Raw genomic sequence first — 20,690 nt, 5'->3', positions numbered from 1 at the left:
GTGAGATACAGAGTAAAGCTCCCTCTACACTGTCCCCATCAAACACTCCCAGGACAGGTACAGCACGGGGTGAGATACAGGGTAAAGCTCCCTCTACACTGTCCCCATCAAACACTCCCAGGACAGGTACAGCACGGGATTAGATACAGAGTAAAGCTCCCTCTACACTGTCCCCATCAAACACTCCCAGGACAGGTACAGCACGGGGTTAGATACAGAGCAAAGCTCCCTCTACACTGTCCCCATCAAACTCTCCCGGGACAGGTACAGCACAGGGTTCGATACAGAGCAAACCTCCCTCTACACTGTCCCCATCATACACCCCCAGGACAGGTACAGCACGGGGTTAGATACAGTGTAAAGCTCCCTCTACACTGTCCCCATCAAACACGCCCAGGACAGGTACAGCACGGGATTAGATACAGAGTAAAGCTCCCTCTACACTATCCCCATCAAACACTCCCAGGACAGGTACAGCACGGGGTTAGATACAGAGTGATGCTCCCTCTACACTGTCCCCATCAAACACTCCAAGGACAGGTACAGCACGGGGTTAGATACAGAGTAAAGCTCCCTCTACACTGTCCCCATCAAACACCCCCAGGACAGGTACAGCACGGGGTTAGATACAGAGCAAAGCTCCCTCTACACTGTCCCCATCAAACTCTCCCAGGACAGGAACAGCACAGGGTTAGATACAGAGTAAAGCTCCCTCTACACTGTCCCCATCAAACTCTCCCAGGACAGGTACAGCACGGGGTTAGATACAGAGCAAAGCTCCCTCTACACTGTCCCCATCAAATACTCCCAGGACAGGTACAGCACAGGGTTAGATACAGAGCAAAGCTCCCGCTACACTGTCCCCATCAAACACTCCCAGGACAGGTACAGCACGGGGTTAGATACAGAGTAAAGCTCCCTCTACACTGTCCCCATCAAACTCTCTCAGGACAGGTACAGCACAGTGTTAGATTCAGAGTAAAGCTCCCTCTACACTGTCCCCATCAAACACCCTCAGGACAGGTACAGCACGGGGTTAGATACAGAGTAAAGCTCCCTCTACACTGTCCCCATCAAACACTCCCAGGACAGGTACAGCACGGGGTTAGATACAGAGTAAAGCTCCCTCTACACTGTCCCCATCAAACACTCCCAGGACAGGTACAGCACGGGGTTAGATACAGAGTGAAGCTCCCTCTACACTGTCCCCATCAAACACTCCCAGGACAGGTACAGCACGGGGTTAGATACAGAGTAAATCTCCCTCGACATTGTCCCCATCAAACACTCCCAGCACAGGTACAGCACGGGGTTAGATACAGAGTAAAGCTCCCTCTACACTGTCCCCATCAAACACTCCCAGGACAGGTACAGCACGGTGTTAGATACAGAGTAAAGCTCCCTATACCCTGTCCCCATCAAACTCTCCCAGGACAGGTACAGCACGGGGTTAGATACAGAGTAAAGCTCCCTCTACACTGTCCCCATCAAACACTCCCAGGACAGGTACAGCACGGGGTTAGATACAGAGTGAAGCTCCCTCTACACTGTCCCCATCAAACACTCCCAGGACAGGTACAGCACGGGGTTAGACATAGAGTAAATCTCCCTCGACACTGTCCCCATCAAACACTCCCAGGACAGGTACAGCACGGGGTTAGATACAGAGTAAAGCTCCCTCTCCACTGTCCCCATCAAACAGTCCCAGGGCAGGTACAGCACGGGGTTAGATACAGAGTAAAGCACTGTCCCCATCAAACACTCCCAGGGCAGGTACAGCACGGGGTTAGATACAGAGTAAAGCTCCCTTCACACTGTCCCCATCAAACACACCCAGGACAGGTACAGCACGGGGTTAGATACAGAGTAAAGCTCCCTTTACACTGTCCCCATCAAACACTCCCAGGACAGGTACAGCACGGGGTGAGATACAGAGTAAAGCTCCCTCTACACTGTCCCCATCAAACACTCCCAGGACAGGTACAGCACTGGGTGAGATACAGGGTAAAGCTCCCTCTACACTGTCCCCATCAAACACTCCAAGGACAGGTACAGCACGGGGTTAGATACAGAGTAAAGCTCCCTCTACACTGTCCCCATCATACACCCCCAGGACAGGTACAGCACGGGGTTAGATACAGTGTAAAGCTCCCTCTACACTGTCCCCATCAAACACTCCCAGGACAGGTACAGCACGGGATTAGATACAGAGTAAAGCTCCCTCTACACTGTCCCCATCAAACACTCCCAGGACTGGTACAGCACGGGGTTAGATACAGAGTGAAGCTCCCTCTACACTGTCCCCATCAAACACTCCAAGGACAGGTACAGCACGGGGTTAGATACAGAGTAAATCTCCCTCGAAACTGTCCCCATCAAACACTCCCAGCACAGGTTCAGCACGGGGTTAGATACAGAGTAAAGCTCCCTCTACACTGTCCCCATCAAACACTCCCAGGACAGGTACAGCACGGTGTTAGATACAGAGTAAAGCTCCCTCTACCCTGTCCCCATCAAACTCTCCCAGGACAGGTACAGCATGGGGTTAGATACAGAGTAAAGCTCCCTCTACACTGTCCCCATCAAACACTCCCAGGACAGGTACAGCACGGGGTTAGATACAGAGTAAAGCTCCCTCTACACTGTCCCCATCAATCACTCCCAGGACAGGTACAGCACAGGGTTAGATACAGAGTAAAGCTCCCTCTACACTGTCCCCATCAATCACTCCCAGGACAGGTACAGCACAGGGTTAGATTCAGAGTAAAGCTCCCTCAACACAGTCCCCAGCAAACACTCCCAGGACAGGTACAGCACGGGGTTAGATACAGAGTAAAGCTCCCTCTACACTGTCCCCATCAAACACTCCCAGGGCATGTACAGCACGGGGTTCGATACAGAATAAAGCTCCCCCTACACTGTCCCCATCAAACACGCCCAGGACAGGTACAGCACGGGGTTAGATACAGAGTAAAGCTCCCTCTACACTGTCCCCATCAAACACTCCCAGGACAGGTACAGCACGGGGTTAGATACAGAGTAAAGCTCCCTCTCCACTATCCCCATCAAACACTCCCAGGACAGGTACACCACGGGGTTAGATACAGAGTAAAGCTCCCTCTACACTGTCCCCATCAAACACTCCCAGGACAGGTACAGCACGGGGTTAGATACAGAGTAAAGCTCCCTCTACACTGTCCCCATCAAACACTCCCAGGACAGGTACAGCACGGGGTTAGATACAGAGTAAAGCTCCCTCTCCACTGTCCCCATCAAACACTCCCAGGGCAGGTACAGCACGGGGTTAGATACAGAGTAAAGCTCCCTTTACACTGTCCCCATCAAACACACCCAGGACAGGTACAGCACGGGGTTAGATACAGAGTAAAGTTCGCTTTACACTGTCCCCATCAAACACTCCCAGGACAGGTACAGCACGGGGTGAGATACAGAGTAAAGCTCCCTCTACACTGTCCCCATCAAACACTCCCAGGACAGGTACAGCACGGGGTGAGATACAGGGTAAAGCTCCCTCTACACTGTCCGCATCAAACACTCCTAGGACAGGTACAGCACGGGGTTAGATACAGAGTAAAGCTCCCTCTACACTGTCCCCATCAAACACCCCCAGGACAGGTACAGCGCGGGGTTAGATACAGAGCAAAGCTCCCTATACACTGTCCCCATCAAACACTCCCAGGACAGGTACAGCACGGGGTTAGATACAGAGCAAAGCTCCCTCTACACTGTCCCCATCAAACTCTCCCAGGACAGGAACAGCACAGGGTTAGATACAGAGCAAAGCTCCCTCTACACTGTACCCATCAAACACCCCCAGGACAGGTACAGCACGGGGTTAGATACAGAGCAAAGCTCCCTCTACACTGTCCCCATCAAACACTCCCAGGACAGGTACAGCACAGGGTTAGATACAGAGCAAAGCTCCCGCTACACTGTCCCCATCAAACACTCCCAGGACAGGTACAGCACGGGGTTAGATACAGAGTAAAGCTCCCTCTACACTGTCCCCATCAAACTCTCTCAGGACAGGTACAGCACAGTGTTAGATACAGAGCAAAGCTCCCTATACACTGTCCCCATCAAACACTCCCAGGACAGGTACAGCACGGGGTTAGATACAGAGCAAAGCTCCCTCTACACTGTCCCCATCAAACTCTCCCAGGACAGGAACAGCACAGGGTTAGATACAGAGCAAAGCTCCCTCTACACTGTACCCATCAAACACCCCCAGGACAGGTACAGCACGGGGTTAGATACAGAGCAAAGCTCCCTCTACACTGTCCCCATCAAACACTCCCAGGACAGGTACAGCACAGGGTTAGATACAGAGCAAAGCTCCCGCTACACTGTCCCCATCAAACACTCCCAGGACAGGTACAGCACGGGGTTAGATACAGAGTAAAGCTCCCTCTACACTGTCCCCATCAAACTCTCTCAGGACAGGTACAGCACAGTGTTAGATACAGAGTAAAGCTCCCTCTACACTGTCCCCATCAAACACCCCCAGGGCAGGTACAGCACGGGGTTAGATACAGAGTAAAGCTCCCTCTACACTGTCCCCATCAAACACTCCCAGGACAGGTACAGCACGGGGTTAGATACAGAGTAAAGCTCCCTCTACACTGTCCCCATCAAACACTCCCAGGACAGGTACAGCACGGGGTTAGATACAGAGTAAAGCTCCCTCTACACTGTCCCCATCAAACACTCCCAGGACAGGTACAGCACGGAGTTAGATACAGTGTAAAGCTCCCTCTACACTGTCCCCATCAAACACTCCCAGGACAGGTACAGCACGGGGTTAGATACAGAGTGAAGCTCCCTCTACACTGTCCCCATCAAACACTCCCAGGACAGGTACAGCACGGGGTTAGATACAGAGTAAATCTCCCTCGACATTGTCCCCATCAAACACTCCCAGCACAGGTACAGCACGGGGTTAGATACAGAGTAAAGCTCCCTCTACACTGTCCCCATCAAACACTCCCAGGACAGGTACAGCACGGTGTTAGATACAGAGTAAAGCTCCCTATACCCTGTCCCCATCAAACTCTCCCAGGACAGGTACAGCACGGGGTTAGATACAGAGTAAAGCTCCCTCTACACTGTCCCCATCAAACACTCCCAGGACAGGTACAGCACAGGGTTAGATACAGAGTAAAGCTCCCTCTACACTGTCCCCATCAATCACTCCCAGGACAGGTACAGCACAGGGTTAGATACAGAGTAAATCTCCCTCTACACTGTCCCCAGCAAACACTCCCTGGACAGGTACAGCACGGGGTTAGATACAGAGTAAAGCTCCCTCTACACTGTCCCCATCAAACACTCCCAGGACAGGTACAGCACAGGGTTAGATACAGAGTAAAGCTCCCTCTACACTGTCCCCATCAATCACTCCCAGGACAGGTACAGCACAGGGTTAGATACAGAGTAAAGCTCCCTCAACACTGTCCCCAGCAAACACTCCCAGGACAGGTACAGCACGGGGTTAGATACAGAGTAAAGCTCCCTCTACACTGTCCCCATCAAACACTCCCAGGACAGGTACAGCACGGGGTTAGATACAGAGTAAAGCTCCCTCTACACTGTCCACATCAAACACTCCCAGGACAGGTACAGCACGGGGTTAGATACAGAGTAAAGCTCCCTCTACACTGTCCCCAACAAACACTCCCAGGACAGGTACAGCACAGGGTTAGATACAGAGTAAAGCTCCCTCTACACTGTCCCCATCAATCACTCCCAGGACAGGTACAGCACAGGGTTAGATACAGAGTAAATCTCCCTCTACACTGTCCCCAGCAAACCCTCCCTGGACAGGTACAGCACGGGGTTAGATACAGAGTAAAGCTCCCTCTACACTGTCCCCATCAAACACTCCCACACAGGTACAGCACAGAGTTAGATACAGAGTAAAGCTCCCTCTACACTGTCCCCATCAATCACTCCCAGGACAGGTACAGCACAGGGTTAGATACAGAGTAAAGCTCCCTCAACACTGTCCCCAGCAAACACTCCCAGGACAGGTACAGCACGGGGTTAGATACAGAGTAAAGCTCCCTCTACACTGTCCCCATCAAACACTCCCAGGACAGGTACAGCACGGGGTTAGATACAGAGTAAAGCTCCCTCTACACTGTCCACATCAAACACTCCCAGGCCAGGTACAGCACGGGGTTAGATACAGAGTAAAGCTCCCTCTACACTGTCCCCAACAAACACTCCCAGGACAGGTACAGCTCAGGGTTAGATACAGAGTAAAGCTCCCTCTACACTGTCCCCATCAATCACTCCCAGGACAGGTACAGCACGGGGTTAGATACAGAGTAAAGCTCCCTCTACAGTGTCCCCATCAAACACTCCCAGGACAGGTACAGCACGGGGTTAGATACAGAGTAAAGCTCCCTCTACACTGTCTCCATCAAACACTCCCAGGACAGGTACAGCACAGGGTTAGATACAGAGTAAAGCTCCCACTACACTGTCCCCATCAATCACTCCCAGGACAGGTACAGCACAGGGTTAGATACAGAATAAATCTCCCTCTACACTGTCCCCATCAAACTCTCTCAGGACAGGTACAGCACGGGGTTAGATACAGAGTAAAGCTCCCTCTACACTGTCCCCATCAAACACCCCCAGGACAGGTACAGCACGGGGTTAGATACAGAGTAAAGCTCCCTCCACACTGTCCCCATCAATCACTCCCAGGACAGGTACAGCACGGGGTTAGATACAGAGTAAAGCTCCCTCTACAGTGTCCCCATCAAACACTCCCAGGACAGGTACAGCACGGGGTTAGATACAGAGTAAAGCTCCCTCTACACTGTCTCCATCAAACACTCCCAGGACAGGTACAGCACAGGGTTAGATACAGAGTAAAGCTCCCTCTACAATGTCCCCATCAATCACTCCCAGGACAGGTACAGCACAGGGTTAGATACAGAGTAAAGCTCCCTCTACACTGTCCCCATCAAACTCTCTCAGGACAGGTACAGCACGGGGTTAGATACAGAGTAAAGCTCCCTCTACACTGTCCCCATCAAACACCCCCAGGACAGGTACAGCACGGGGTTAGATACAGAGTAAAGCTCCCTCTACACTGTCCCCATCAAACACTCCCAGGACAGGTACAGCACGGGGTTAGATACAGAGTAAAGCTCCCTCTACACTGTCCCCATCAAACACTCCCAGGACAGGTACAGCACGGGTTTAGATACAGAGTAAAGCTCCCTCTACACTGTCCCCATCAAACACTCCCAGGACAGGTACAGCACGGGGTTAGATACAGTGTAAAGCTCCCTCTACACTGTCCCCATCAAACACTCCCAGGACAGGTACAGCACGGGATTAGATACAGAGTAAAGCTCCCTCTACACTGTCCCCATCAAACACTCCCAGGACAGGTACAGCACGGGGTTAGATACAGAGTGAAGCTCCCTCTACACTGTCCCCATCAAACACTCCCAGGACAGGTACAGCACGGGGTTAGATACAGAGTAAATCTCCCTCGACACTGTCCCCATCAAACACTCCCAGCACAGGTACAGCACGGGGTTAGATACAGAGTACAGCTCCCTCTACACTGTCCCCATCAAACACTCCCAGGACAGGTTCAGCACGGTGTTAGATACAGAGTAAAGCTCCCTATATCCTGTCCCCATCAAACTGTCCCAGGACAGGTACAGCACGGGGTTAGATACAGAGTAAAGCTCCCTCTACACTGTCCCCATCAAACACTCCCAGGACAGGTACAGCACAGGGTTAGATACAGAGTAAAGCTCCCTCTGCACTGTCCCCATCAAACACTCCCAGGACAGGTACAGCACGGGGCTATATACAGAGGAAAGCTCCCTCGACACTGTCCCCATCTAACACTCCCTGGACAGGTACAGCACGGGGTTAGATACAGAGTAAAGCTCCCTCTGCACTGTCCCCATCAAACACTCCCGGGACAGGTACAGCACGGGGTTAGATACAGAGTAAAGCTCCCTCTACACTGTCCCCATCAAACACTCCCAGGACAGGTACAGCACGGGGTTAGATACAGAGTAAAGCTCCCTCTACACTGTCCCCATCAAACACGCCCAGGACAGGTACAGCACGGGGTTAGATACAGAGTAAAGCTCCCTCTACACTGTCCCCATCAAACATTCCCAGGACAGGTACAGCACGGGGTTAGATACGGAGTAAAGCTCCCTCTACACTGTCCCCATCAAACACGCCCAGGACAGGTACAGCACGGGGTTAGATACAGAGTAAAGCTCCCTCTACACTGTCCCTATCAAACACTCCCAGGACAGGTACAGCACGGGGTTAGATACAGAGTAAAGCTCCCTCTATACTGTCCCCATCAAACACTCCCAGGACAGGTACAGCACGGGGTTAGATACAGAGTAAAGCTCCCTCTACACTGTCCCCATCAAACTCTCCCGGGACAGGTACAGCACGGGGTTAGATACAGAGTAAAGCTCCCTCTACACTGTCCCCATCAAACACTCCCAGGACAGGTACAGCACGGGGTTAGATACAGAGTAAAGCTCCCTCTACACTGTCCCCATCAAACTCTCCCAGGACAGGTACAGCACGGGGTTAGATACAGAGTAAAGCTCCCTCTACACTGTCCCCATCAAAAACTCGCAGGACAGGTACAGCACGGGGTTAGATACAGAGTAAAGCTGCCTCTACACTGTCCCCATCAAACACTCCCAGGACAGGTACAGCACGGGGTTAGATACAGAGTAAAGCTCCCTCTACACTATCCCCATCAAACACTCCCAGGACAGGTACAGCACGGGGTTAGATACAGAGTAAAGCTGCCTCTACACTGTCCCCATCAAACACTCCCAGGACAGGTACATCACGGGGTTAGATACAGAGTAAAGCTCCCTCTACACTGTCCCCATCAAACACTCCCAGGACAGGTACATCACGGGGTTAGATACAGAGTAAAGCTCTCTCTACACTGTCCCCATCAAACACTCCCTGGGAGGGGGGGATCTCCTGGTGACTTGAGTTGTCAGGAATTTCCGAGACTTGGTGACCAGTTCAGAGTGCCGGCTATTCGCTCCATCAATTCCGTGCTTGCTCCCTCATTGCAGAACGAACCAGACATTCCCACTCCCCCTCTCGTTCTACCTGCCGTCTCCCCCCCCCCCCTCAAGGGTCCACCCGATTTCCTTTTGAGATCATTGTTGCCTCCCCTTGGCTGGCCTCCCCCTCCCCTCCTGGGCCGTCGTGTAGGAACACGTTCCCACCCCCACCCCCCCCTCACTCCCTCCGCCTCCCCACCTCCGCACCTCTCAAACTCTTTAGAGAACGTTGTGATGGTCAGGGCAGGGTGTCGGACTGTGTAGTGAGTGGATGGAGAGGCAGAGGGGGGTGGGGCGACCCGGCGGGGGAGGTTAAGTCCAAATGGGAGGAGGGGTTGGGCGGGGGCGTGCGGGCTCGGGACGGTGGACGGGGCCCCCGCGGAGTGCGAACGGGTCCTCGTTGCGCGCGAGGTTAAGGTTTAAGGCGGAGCCTGTGGCCCACACCCTGGGGGCGAGGGTGGGCTGGTTATTTGCAGGGGTTGGAGCATCGGGGTGGGCGGTGTGGGTGTGTGAGGAGGAGGCGGGGCGCGTGTCACGTCCCCGTGTTTGAGCGCGTCCGAGACTGCGAGGCGTCTGGCCGGGGGTGGATTGGACGTGATGTCCGAGATGTTGGGCGTGATTGCGAGTCCGGAGGTGGCGACATTCGGAGTGTCGGAAGACCCGGGCGTCCAGGGGGCGGGGGGAGAGAGGACGACATCTTGGCCTTTGCCGCCCTGACAGCCCCGGAGACGGATCTTGTTGTGTTGGAGGGACTCGGAGCCCCCGAGGGCAGGTGTGTCGGTGAGAGATTTGGCAGAATCCCTGAGGTTGGAGGAGGTCAAGTTCACCTCACGGGGGTCGGACGGTGGGTTCACCCGGAGGTGGATTGAGGGTGAGTGGATGGGGGAACGGGGGGGGGGGGGTGGGTGGGGAGGGATAAGGGGGGGAAATATTAGGTCGGTAGGGTGCGGTGAGGCATTGGTATCGGGGGAGATTGGGGACTGGTGGTTTCTGGTCATGTTGATGGTTTGGCCTTCTGATATTCTCACGTATGTGTGTAGAAAGACTTGAATAAAAAATATTTTAAAAAACAAAATGGCCGCCATCTACGGTGAAACCCGTCCACTGACCCTCCCGCGGTGAACTTGACCCTCTCGGCGTCCGGCCCCCCCTCGATCACCAACCGCATCTGTCCTTCCCCCCCCCCCCTCGAAAAACCTTTAGCTGGACAAGCTGAGCCTCGTTCATGAGGTCTCGTTCGCCCTCCCTCAGAGCTGTTATGGGCCAGGGTTTAGAGAACCCCAAAGTGTATCATGGAGTTCACATGCCACACAACTTTGACTAGATTGTGGTGTGGGGAGCGCACGGCCCACTCTGCAGGTGTGGGACAGCAGAAATGGAAAAGTATTTTTTAAAGCAAAACAATGTTTATTCTATGAACTCAAGTTCACCTTTTTAAAACATACAGTGAACATCTTAGCAACCATCAATTCAAATACAACCCCCAAAGAATGCAACACTAAGTAAACCTTTAAGCTTTCCTTTTTAACATCCATACGACTTAAAAACAAAACCTTTATCCGAAGCACATCAGGCTAAAGTCACTACTGAGAACATTTATAATTCTGAATTCACCAAATGATCAAGAGATAGTCTTTTCAGGGCGGAGAGATCAACAGTACACCCGCTCTGTCTGGCTTCAGCTCCAACGCTGAAAATTATAGCGAGCACTTTGGCGGCACCGGGGAGAGAGGGTGCTCCGGGGTTACCGTTCCGGTTATAATAACAATCCTGTAATAACCTTCATTGGCACAAACAGGCTTCCATAATACTGCAATGAAGTTACTGTGAGAAGCCCTCCACTCCTGCGAAGAACAAAGAATAATACAGCACAGGACAGGCCCTTCGGCCCTCCAAGCCTGTTATGGTCATGGTACGTGCTCCCGGAGGGGCCATGGGCTGTGAGGGGGTAAGGGGGCAGGCCAGGGAGCGTTGGGAACGGCTCTGCTCCCGGTGAAGAAGAAGGAACGCTCAGCCAACCCGGATGGCCGTGGCCACGTTACGAATTTGGAGATAGCTCCGTCAACATTTCACGTTGAAGCCTGCCTCCAAGGTCAGCTCCCACCTGTGCAAACCAGTTATTTGCTGCAGGAAACTAAAACACACCCTGCAGCAAACAGCCTAAAACGAAAGTAAAAAGCTGACAGACAGCCCAGCTCCACCCACTCTCTGACATCACAGCAGTAGTAAAGACCCATTTCTTAAAGGTACTCTCACTACAGATATTTATATCCACACCCATTTATAAACACCCATTTCTTCAAGATACTCTCCCACGACAGTGCTGCCTCGCTCCAAACCTCCTCCTTCAACCCCTGCTCTTCCGTCCTCTTTGCCTGCGGTCCCTGAACCGAGCATGCCTCCTCCCCCCACTATCCTGACATACCGGCCGCCTCTGACCCTGAGGCTCGGGCGAGGCTGCTTCACGGGAAGGCCTCTTGGCTCAGCTACGCACCCGGAGGTACCTGAATCCATTAGTGCCCATCAGCTCAGATTTCTCCTTCAGCTGCCCCCCCCCCCCCCCCGCCCACCCCCAGGCTAGCGAGCAGACCTTCTAAACATAAATCTCTCCGCCTTCTCCAAACACCTCCGTCCACTCCCTAAACCTCGCATCCAAACCTAACAAAGCCAAATAACTGGTTTGCACAGGTGGGAGCTGACCTTGGAGGCAGGCTTCAACGTGAAATGTTGACGGAGCTATCTCCAAATTCGTAACGTGGCCACGGCCATCCGGGTTGGCTGAGCGTTCCTTCTTCTTCACCGGGAGCAGAGCCGTTCCCAACGCTCCCTGGCCTGCCCCCTTACCCCCTCACAGCCCATGGCCCCTCCGGGAGCACGTACCATGACCATAACAGGCTTGGAGGGCCGAAGGGCCTGTCCTGTGCTGTATTATTCTTTGTTCTTCGCAGGAGTGGAGGGCTTCTCACAGTAACTTCATTGCAGTATTATGGAAGCCTGTTTGTGCCAATGAAGGTTATTACAGGATTGTTATTATAACCGGAACGGTAACCCCGGAGCACCCTCTCTCCCCGGTGCCGCCAAAGTGCTCGCTATAATTCTTCCCCTCCACATCAAGCCAAACAATGATCTCCAGAACCAGGCCCTCCCCAGGGGTAAGAACCACACTCGACAGCCGCCTCACGTTTCCCGTCAACCTGCGTCCCTTGGCCACTCCCGTCTGGTTCTTTTCCCCCCCCACCACCTCCGGCCAGTCTTCCGGGCTCTGCCTCAGCTAGAAGCTTCGCGTCCACGTTTAACAGGGAGATCGGATGATGTGACCCGCAGCCTGTGGGGAATTTATCCTTCTTCAGGAGCAGAGACACCGACGCCTGGCCCCCAGCTAGTGCGGCAAGGCCTCTCTCCCAAAGGAATCCCTGAACACCTTCCCTGGACTGCATCAACGTCAGCGCATCCCTGATCTCCTCCAACTCCAAAGGGGTTCCCCCCCGTCACCCTTCTGCCACTTTGGGAAACTCTATCATCCCCCATCATACCGCCCCCCCCCCTCACCCCGATGCAGTTCAGACCTGTATAATCTTTCGTAGAAGGCCCTAACTAAATACTCCATTCACCTTCTCCTCGGCCGAAATCCAGCCCTCTCCACCCTGCGCCCTAACCTAGACAACCTCCCCTCCCGTAGAACCCTCGAGATCCTTCCACAGAAACCCCAGGTCCGGCAACAGGCCCACATCTAACCGCCACCCCTCGTGATGTCCCACGGCCTACCCCCAACTCCAGGTCCACCCAAGGTGCGGCCTGGTCAGAAATAACTAGACCTCCCTGTACACACACGACTGTGTGGCAAGATTTAACTCCAACTCAATCTATAAGTTTGCGGTTGATACAGCTGTGGTGGGCCGTATCTCAAACAACGACGAATCAGACTACAGGAGGGAGATAGATCACTGGGTTGCACGGTGTAGCGGAAACAACCTCTCTCTAAATGTCGGAAAGACCAAGGAACTGATCATCGACTTCAGGAAGCTCAGCACGACACACACTCCCGTCTGCATCAATGGCTGTGAAGTGGAGATGGTCGATAGCTTTAAGTTCCTGGGGGTCACCATCACCAATAGTCTGTCCTGGTCCACTCACTTTGATGCAACAGCCAAGAAACCCCAACAACTTCTCGACTTCCTACGGAAGCTAAAGAAATTTGGCCTGTCTGCATCGACTCTCACAAACCTCTCCAGATGTGCGATAGAGAGCATCCTATCCGGCTGCATCACAGCTGGTACGGCAACTGCTCGGCCCAAGATCGCAAGAAACTGCAAAGTGTGGTGAACTCAGCCCGACGCATCACACAAGCTCGCCACCCCCACATTGATTCTGTCTACACCTCCCGCTGCCTCAGGAAGGCAGGCAGCATTATCAGAGACCCCTCCCACCCAGGCATCGCCTTCTTCCAGACCCTTCCATCAGGCAGAAGATACAGAAGTCTGAAGACCCGCACATCCAGACACAGGAACAGCTTCTTCCCCACAGCTACCAGACTCCTCAACGACTCCCCCTCGGACTGATCTGTTCCCTGTAAGAACACTATTCACGACGCCCTATGCTGCTCTTGCTCATGTATTTGCTTTGTTTGGCCCCTTGTTCCGCATTGTAACCAATCACTGTTTGTCGATGTACCATTTGTCGATGCTCTCTGTCGATTATTCTTGTGTCTACTGTGTACGTACTGTGTACGTTCCCTCGGCCGCAGAAAAATACTTTTCACTGTACTTCGGTACGGGTGACAATAAATCAAATTAACCAATAAAACAAACCTCTTCAGCCCTGCCCACGGCGCCCAGTTCAGACCTGGGGAACACATGTACTGAGGAGAAGAACGTGAACTCCTGAACATAGAACATAGAACATAGAAAATACAGCACAGAACAGGCCCTTCGGCCCACGATGTTGTGCCGAACCTTTGTCCTAGATTAATCATAGATTATCATTGAATTTACAGTGCAGAAGGAGGCCATTCGGCCCTTTGAGTCTGCACCGGCTCTTGGAAAGAGCACCCTACCCAAACTCAACACCTCCACCCAACACCAAGGGCAATTTGGACATTAAGGGCAATTTATCATTGGCCAATTCACCTAACCCGCACATCTTTGGACTGTGGGAGGAAACCGGAGCACCCGGAGGAAACCCACGCAGACACGGGGGGGAACGTGCAGACTCCGCACAGACAGTGACCCAAGCCGGAATCGAACCTGGGACCCTGGAGCTGTGAAGCAATTGTGCTATCCACAATGCTACCGTGCTGCCCTTGAGAACAAATAAATCTACACTGTATCATTTTACCGTAATCCATGTACCTATCCAATAGCTGCTTGAAGGTCCCTAATGTTTCCGACTCAACTACTTCCACAGGCAGTGCATTCCATGCCCCCACTACTCTCTGGGTAAAGAACCTACCTCTGATATCCCTCCTATATCTTCCACCTTTCACCTTAAATTTATGTCCCCTTGTAATGGTTTGTTCCACCCGGGGAAAAAGTCTCTGACTGTCTACTCTATCTATTCCCCTGATCATCTTATAAACCTCTATCAAGTCGCCCCTCATCCTTCTCCGTTCTAATGAGAAAAGGCCTAGCACCCTCAACCTTTCCTCGTAAGACCTACTCTCCATTCCAGGCAACATCCTGGTAAATCTTCTTTGCACCTTTTCCAAAGCTTCCACATCCTTCCTAAAATGAGGCGACCAAAACTGTACACAATACTCCAAATGTGGCCTTACCAAAGTTTTGTACAGCTGCATCATCACCTCACGGCTCTTAAATTCAATCCCTCTGTTAATGAACGCGAGCACACCATAGGCCTTCTTCACAGCTCTATCCACTTGAGTGGCAACTTTCAAAGATGTATGAACATAGACCCCAAGATCTCTCTGCTCCTCCACATTGCCAAGAACTCTACCGTTAACCCTGTATTCCGCATTCATATTTGTCCTTCCAAAATGGACAACCTCACACTTTTCAGGGTTAAACTCCATCTGCCACTTCTCAGCCCAGCTCTGCATCCTATCTATGTCTCTTTGCAGCCGACAACAGCCCTCCTTACTATCCACAACTCCACCAATCTTCGTATCGTCTGCAAATTTACTGACCCACCCTTCAACTCCCTCATCCAAGTCATTAATGAAAATCACAAACAGCAGAGGACCCAGAACTGATCCCTGCGGTACGCCACTGGTAACTGGGATCCAGGCTGAATATTTGCCATCCACCACCACTCTCTGACTTCTATCGGTTAGCCAGTTCGTCATCCAACTGGCCAAATTTCCCACTATCCCATGCCTCCTTACTTTCTGCGTAAGCCTACCATGGGGAACTTTATCAAATGCCTTACTAAAATCCATGTACACTACATCCACTGCTTTACCTTCATCCACATGCTTGGTCACCTCCTCAAAGAATTCAATAAGATTTGTAAGGCAAGACCTACCCCTCACAAATCCGTGCTGACTATCCCTAATCAAGCAGTGTCTTTCCAGATGCTCAGAAATCCTATCCTTCAGTACCCTTTCCATTACTTTGCCTACCACCGAAGTAAGACTAACTGGCCTGTAATTCCCAGGGTTATCCCGAGTTCCTTTTTTGAACAGGGGCACGACATTCGCCACTCTCCAATCCCCTGGTACCACCCCTGTTGACAGTGAGGACAAAAAGATCATTGCCAACGGCTCTGCAATTTCATCTCTTGCTTCCCATAGAATCCTTGGATATATCCCGTCAGGCCCGGGGGACTTGTCTATCCTCAAGTTTTTCAAAATGCCCAACACATCTTCCTTCCTAACAAGTATTTCCTCGAGCTTACCAATCTGTTTCACACTGTCCTCTCCAACAATATCGCCCCTCTCATTTGTAAATACAGAAGAAAAGTACTTGTTCAAGACCTCTCCTATCTCTTCAGACTCAATACACAATCTCCCGCTACTGTCCTTGATCGGACCTACCCTCGCTCTAGTCATTCTCATATTCCTTACATATGTGTAAAAGGCCTTGGGGTTTTCCTTGATCCTACCCGCCAAAGATTGTTCATGCCCTCTCTTAGCTCTCCTAATCCCTTTCTTCAGTTCCCTCCTGGCTATCTTGTATCCCTCCAATGCCCTGTCTGAACCTTGTTTCCTCAGCCTTACATAAGTCACCTTTTTCCTCTTAACAAGACATTCAACCTCTCTTGTCAACCATGGTTCCCTCACTCGACCATCTCTTCCCTGCCTGACAGGGACATACATATCAAGGACACGTAGCACCTGTTCCCTGAACAAGTTCCACATTTCACTTGTGTCCTTCCCTGCCAGCCTATGTTCCCAACTTATGCACTTCAATTCTTGTCTGACAACATCATATTTACCCTTCCCCCAATTGTAAACGTTGCCCTGTTGCACGTACCTATCCCTCTCCATTACGAAAGTGAAAGTCACAGAATTGTGGTCACTATCTCCAAAATGCTCCCCCACTAACAAATCTATCACTTGCCCTGGTTCATTACCCAGTACTAAATCCAATATTGCCCCTCCTCTGGTCGGACAATCTACATACTGTGTTAGAAAAGCTTCCTGGACACACTGCACAAACACCACCCCATCCAAACTATTTGATCTAAAGAGTTTCCACTCAATATTTGGGAAGTTAAAGTCGCCCATGACTACTACCCTATGACTTCTGCACCTTTCCAAAACCTGTTTCCCAATCTGTTCCTCCACATCTCTGTTACTATTGGGGGGCCTATAGAAAACTCCTAACAAGGTGACTGCTCCTTTCCTATTTCTGACTTCAACCCATACTACCTCAATAGGGTGATACTCCTCGAACTGCCTGTCTGCAGCTGTTATACTATCTCTAATTAATAATGCCACCCCCCCACCTCTTTTACCACCCTCCCTAATCTTATTGAAACATCTATAACCAGGGACCTCCAACAACCATTTCTGCCCCTCTTCTATCCAAGTTTCCGTGATGGCCACCACATCGTAGTCCCAAGTACCGATCCATGCCTTAAGTTCACCCACCTTATTCCTGATGCTTCTTGCGTTGAAGTATACACACTTCACCCCCTCTCCGTGCCTGCAAGTACTCTCCTTTGTCAGTGTTCCCTTCCCCACTGCCTCACTACACGCTTTGGCGTCCTGAATATCGGCTACCTTAGTTGCTGGACTACAAATCCGGTTCCCATTCCCCTGCCAAATTAGTTTAAACCCTCCCGAAGAGTACTAGAAAACCTCCCTCCCAGGATATTGGTGCCCCTCTGGTTCAGATGCAACCCGTCCTGCTTGTACAGGTCCCACCTTCCCCAGAATGCGCTCCAATTATCCAAATACCTGAAGCCCTCCCTCCTACACCATTCCTGCAGCCACGTGTTCAACTGCACTCTCTCCCTATTCCTAGCCTCGCTATCACGTGGCACCGGCAACAAACCAGAGATGACAACTCTGTCTGTCCTGGCTTTCAACTTCCAGCCTAACTCCCTAAACTTGTTTATTACCTCCACACCCCTTTTCCTACCTATGTTGTTGGTACCAATGTGCACCACGACTTCTGGCTGCTCCCCCTCCCCCTTAAGGATCCTGAAGACACGATCCGAGACATCCCTGGCCCTGGCACCCGGGAGGCAACATACCTTCCGGGAGTCTCGCTCGCGACCACAGAATCTCCTATCTATTCCCCTAACCATTGAATCTCCTACAACTATTGCTTTTCTATTCTCCCCCCTTCCCTTCTGAGCCCCAGAGCCAGACTCAGTGCCAGAGACCTGGCCGCTAGGTCCTTCCCCCGGTAGGTCATCCCCCCCAACAGCATCCAAAACGGTATACTTGTTTTGAAGGGGAACGGCCACGAGGGATCCCTGCACTGTCTGCCTGTTTGTTTTTTTCCCCCTGACTGTAACCCAGCTATTCTTGTCCTGTACCTTGGGTGTGGTTACCTCCTTGTAACTCTTCTCAATCACCCCCTCTGCCTCCCGGATGATCCGAAGTTCATCCAGCTTCAGCTCCAGTTCCCTAACACGGTCTTTGAGGAGCTGAAGTTGGGTGCACTTCCCGCAGGTATAGTCAGCGGGGACACCGGTGGTATCCCTCACCACCCACATCCTACAGGAGGAGCATGTAACTGGCCTAGCCTCCATCCCCTCTGACCTGACAGAATATAGCTGCCCTGTGGACTAACTAGATCTCCGCCCTCCGACCCTGCTCCCAGTCAGCTACACTTTCTGTAAACTTCAAAATTTGAAGAGCAAATGTTTTGAAGAACATTGTTTGTCCCAGCCCGGGGCGTGCACATTCGCCGATACCGCCTATTTCCCTTCTAATATTCCCGTCACCGTAACATACCGTCCGCCCGCGTCCACCGTTACCTTCTCCGAACGAAACGACTGCCCCCTTTGTTCCCGGGAATCGCCACCCCTCAGGCCCTGCTGCCGGACCCCCGAGTGGAAAGCCTGGCTTGCGCCTGATCTCCCGCTCGCGCTGGAGAAACATCGCGTCGGCCCCTGGACTCTTTAATGAGGAAACGGCCGTGTTCCTTCGACGGGCGGGGCCCTCGCCGGGCCCCGCACAATACAGGTAACCACCCTTGTTGGGTGGTGGTGGGGGGGGGGGTCTCTCACCTCCCCCCCCCCCCCCACCCTCCACCCCCCCCCCCCCCCACTCCCACCCACCCAACCTCGAGTCAGCCATCACCACCACCGTACTCCCAGCCCACAGGCCCACCTAAGATGGCGACCCGCCCCAGCCAAACGGAGGGACAAAAAACATTCCCGGTTACTGTTAACTCCCCCCCCCCCCCCCCCCCCCCCTCCTCTTCTCCAGTCAGCAGACCGCCCGACCTAGCTGATAACCCCTCCCCCCCACCCCCCACAACCTTCTATTCCCATCAAAACTAATCTTGGCCCAACAAGTCGCAGTTCCACCCCCCTCCCCCACTTGTACTCCGTTAGCTAGTCTACTTAGCGCTTGCGGGTTTTCCAACCCCGCCCCACCCCTCCCAGGGTCCCACCTATTCCTTAACCAACGCCTTTGCTCTTGCCCCAGGCTCGCCCCCTCCCCCAGGGTCCTCGTCCCCAAGCCTTGAGCCCTTGAGTAGATCCACCAATCTCACGTTCGGGTGCCTGGACCTGTTCTCCGTGTCGTCGAGCGTTCGCCTTGAGGCCCTTATTTCTATCGCGGGCAAGGCTCCATCTCGGCCTCCGACGACGTGGGTCGCAGCGGAGACGAGGCCTCCTCCGCGTATCTCAACCTGCGCACCCACTCCCTTAGCCGTCCGGCCTAGGCGCCCACATAGCCAGGCCCAAAGCCTGCACCACCACAGCTTGTCATGACACTCTCGCTTCTCGGCCCCGCCTCTCGAATCGCTCGCCCATCTCCCCACCAAACAACTCCGGTTCCCTCACCAACAACACCCCCCCCCCCCCGCCATCACATCCAGGATGATGGGCGTGGCCCCCTTCTCTCCACCCCCCCCACCCCCCCACCGCCCTCCCAGCCCGCCCACCTTTGCCGAATCCTTACTCGGGCCCCGGAGCTTGCGATCTCCCTCCTCCGCCTCTCTTCGACATCCCTCGGGCAAACTCACGCTGACTCTGTCGGACCGTCGGGCGAGAATCCGCAAATTCTTCCGGCGAAAAGGACCGACGTCCCGGGACCTACCCGAGGGGGGGGTTGTGGGGGGGGTGTGTGTGCAGCTGGTGTGCGTCCTGGTGTGACATGGCGGCACCTATCCAGGCCCAAAGCCCCCACCCCACCACAGCTTTGACTTGGAATCTTGACCGCGTAGAAGCTAAGAGAGGGCCATTCGGCCCATCGAGCCATTTAATACCATCACGGGTGAGCGGGCCTGGATTTCAAATCCATTTTTTTGTCCCCGCCGGCTCCCCCTTTTCCTGAATTCCCCTCCCCCGGCCTGGAGCACGCAGAATGTGATCTGCAGCCTCCAATTGACACCTTCTGCTTCCTGACATTCGTGCCGCTATTAACACCCGCTTTGGTCTTTAACAGTACCGATTAACACTCCTCCTTCAATCTCTCTCTCCACGACGTGGCCTTGCGAGTCTTTCCAGCACATTCTGGTTTTGCTTCAGGTTGTCAGCGGCAACAGTGGATTGGATTGGATTGGATTTGTTTATTGTCACGTGTACCGAGGGACAGTGAAAAGTATTTTTCTGCGAGTAGCTCAGCAGATCATTAAGTACATGGGCAGAAAAGGGAATAAAAGAAAATACAGAATAGGGCGACACAACATATACAATGTAACTACATAACACCGGCATCGGATGAAGCATACAGGGCGTAGTGTTAATGAGGTCAGTCCATAAGAGGGTCGTTTAGGAGTCTGGGTAACAGCGGGGAAGAAGCTGTTTTTGAGTCTGTTCGTGCGTGTTCTCAGACTTCTGTATCTCCCGCCCGATGGAAGAAGTTGGAAGAGTGAGTAAGCCGGGTGGGAGGGGTCTTTGATTATGCTGCCCGCTTTCCCCAGGCAGCGGGAGGTGTAGATGGAGTCAATGGATGGAAGGCAGGTTCGTGTGATGGACTGGGCGGTGTTCACG

The sequence above is a fragment of the Scyliorhinus torazame genome, chromosome 26, assembly GCF_047496885.1.
Source record: "Scyliorhinus torazame isolate Kashiwa2021f chromosome 26, sScyTor2.1, whole genome shotgun sequence".
NCBI lineage: Eukaryota > Metazoa > Chordata > Chondrichthyes > Carcharhiniformes > Scyliorhinidae > Scyliorhinus > Scyliorhinus torazame.
Note: the sequence above shows the minus strand (reverse complement) of the source record.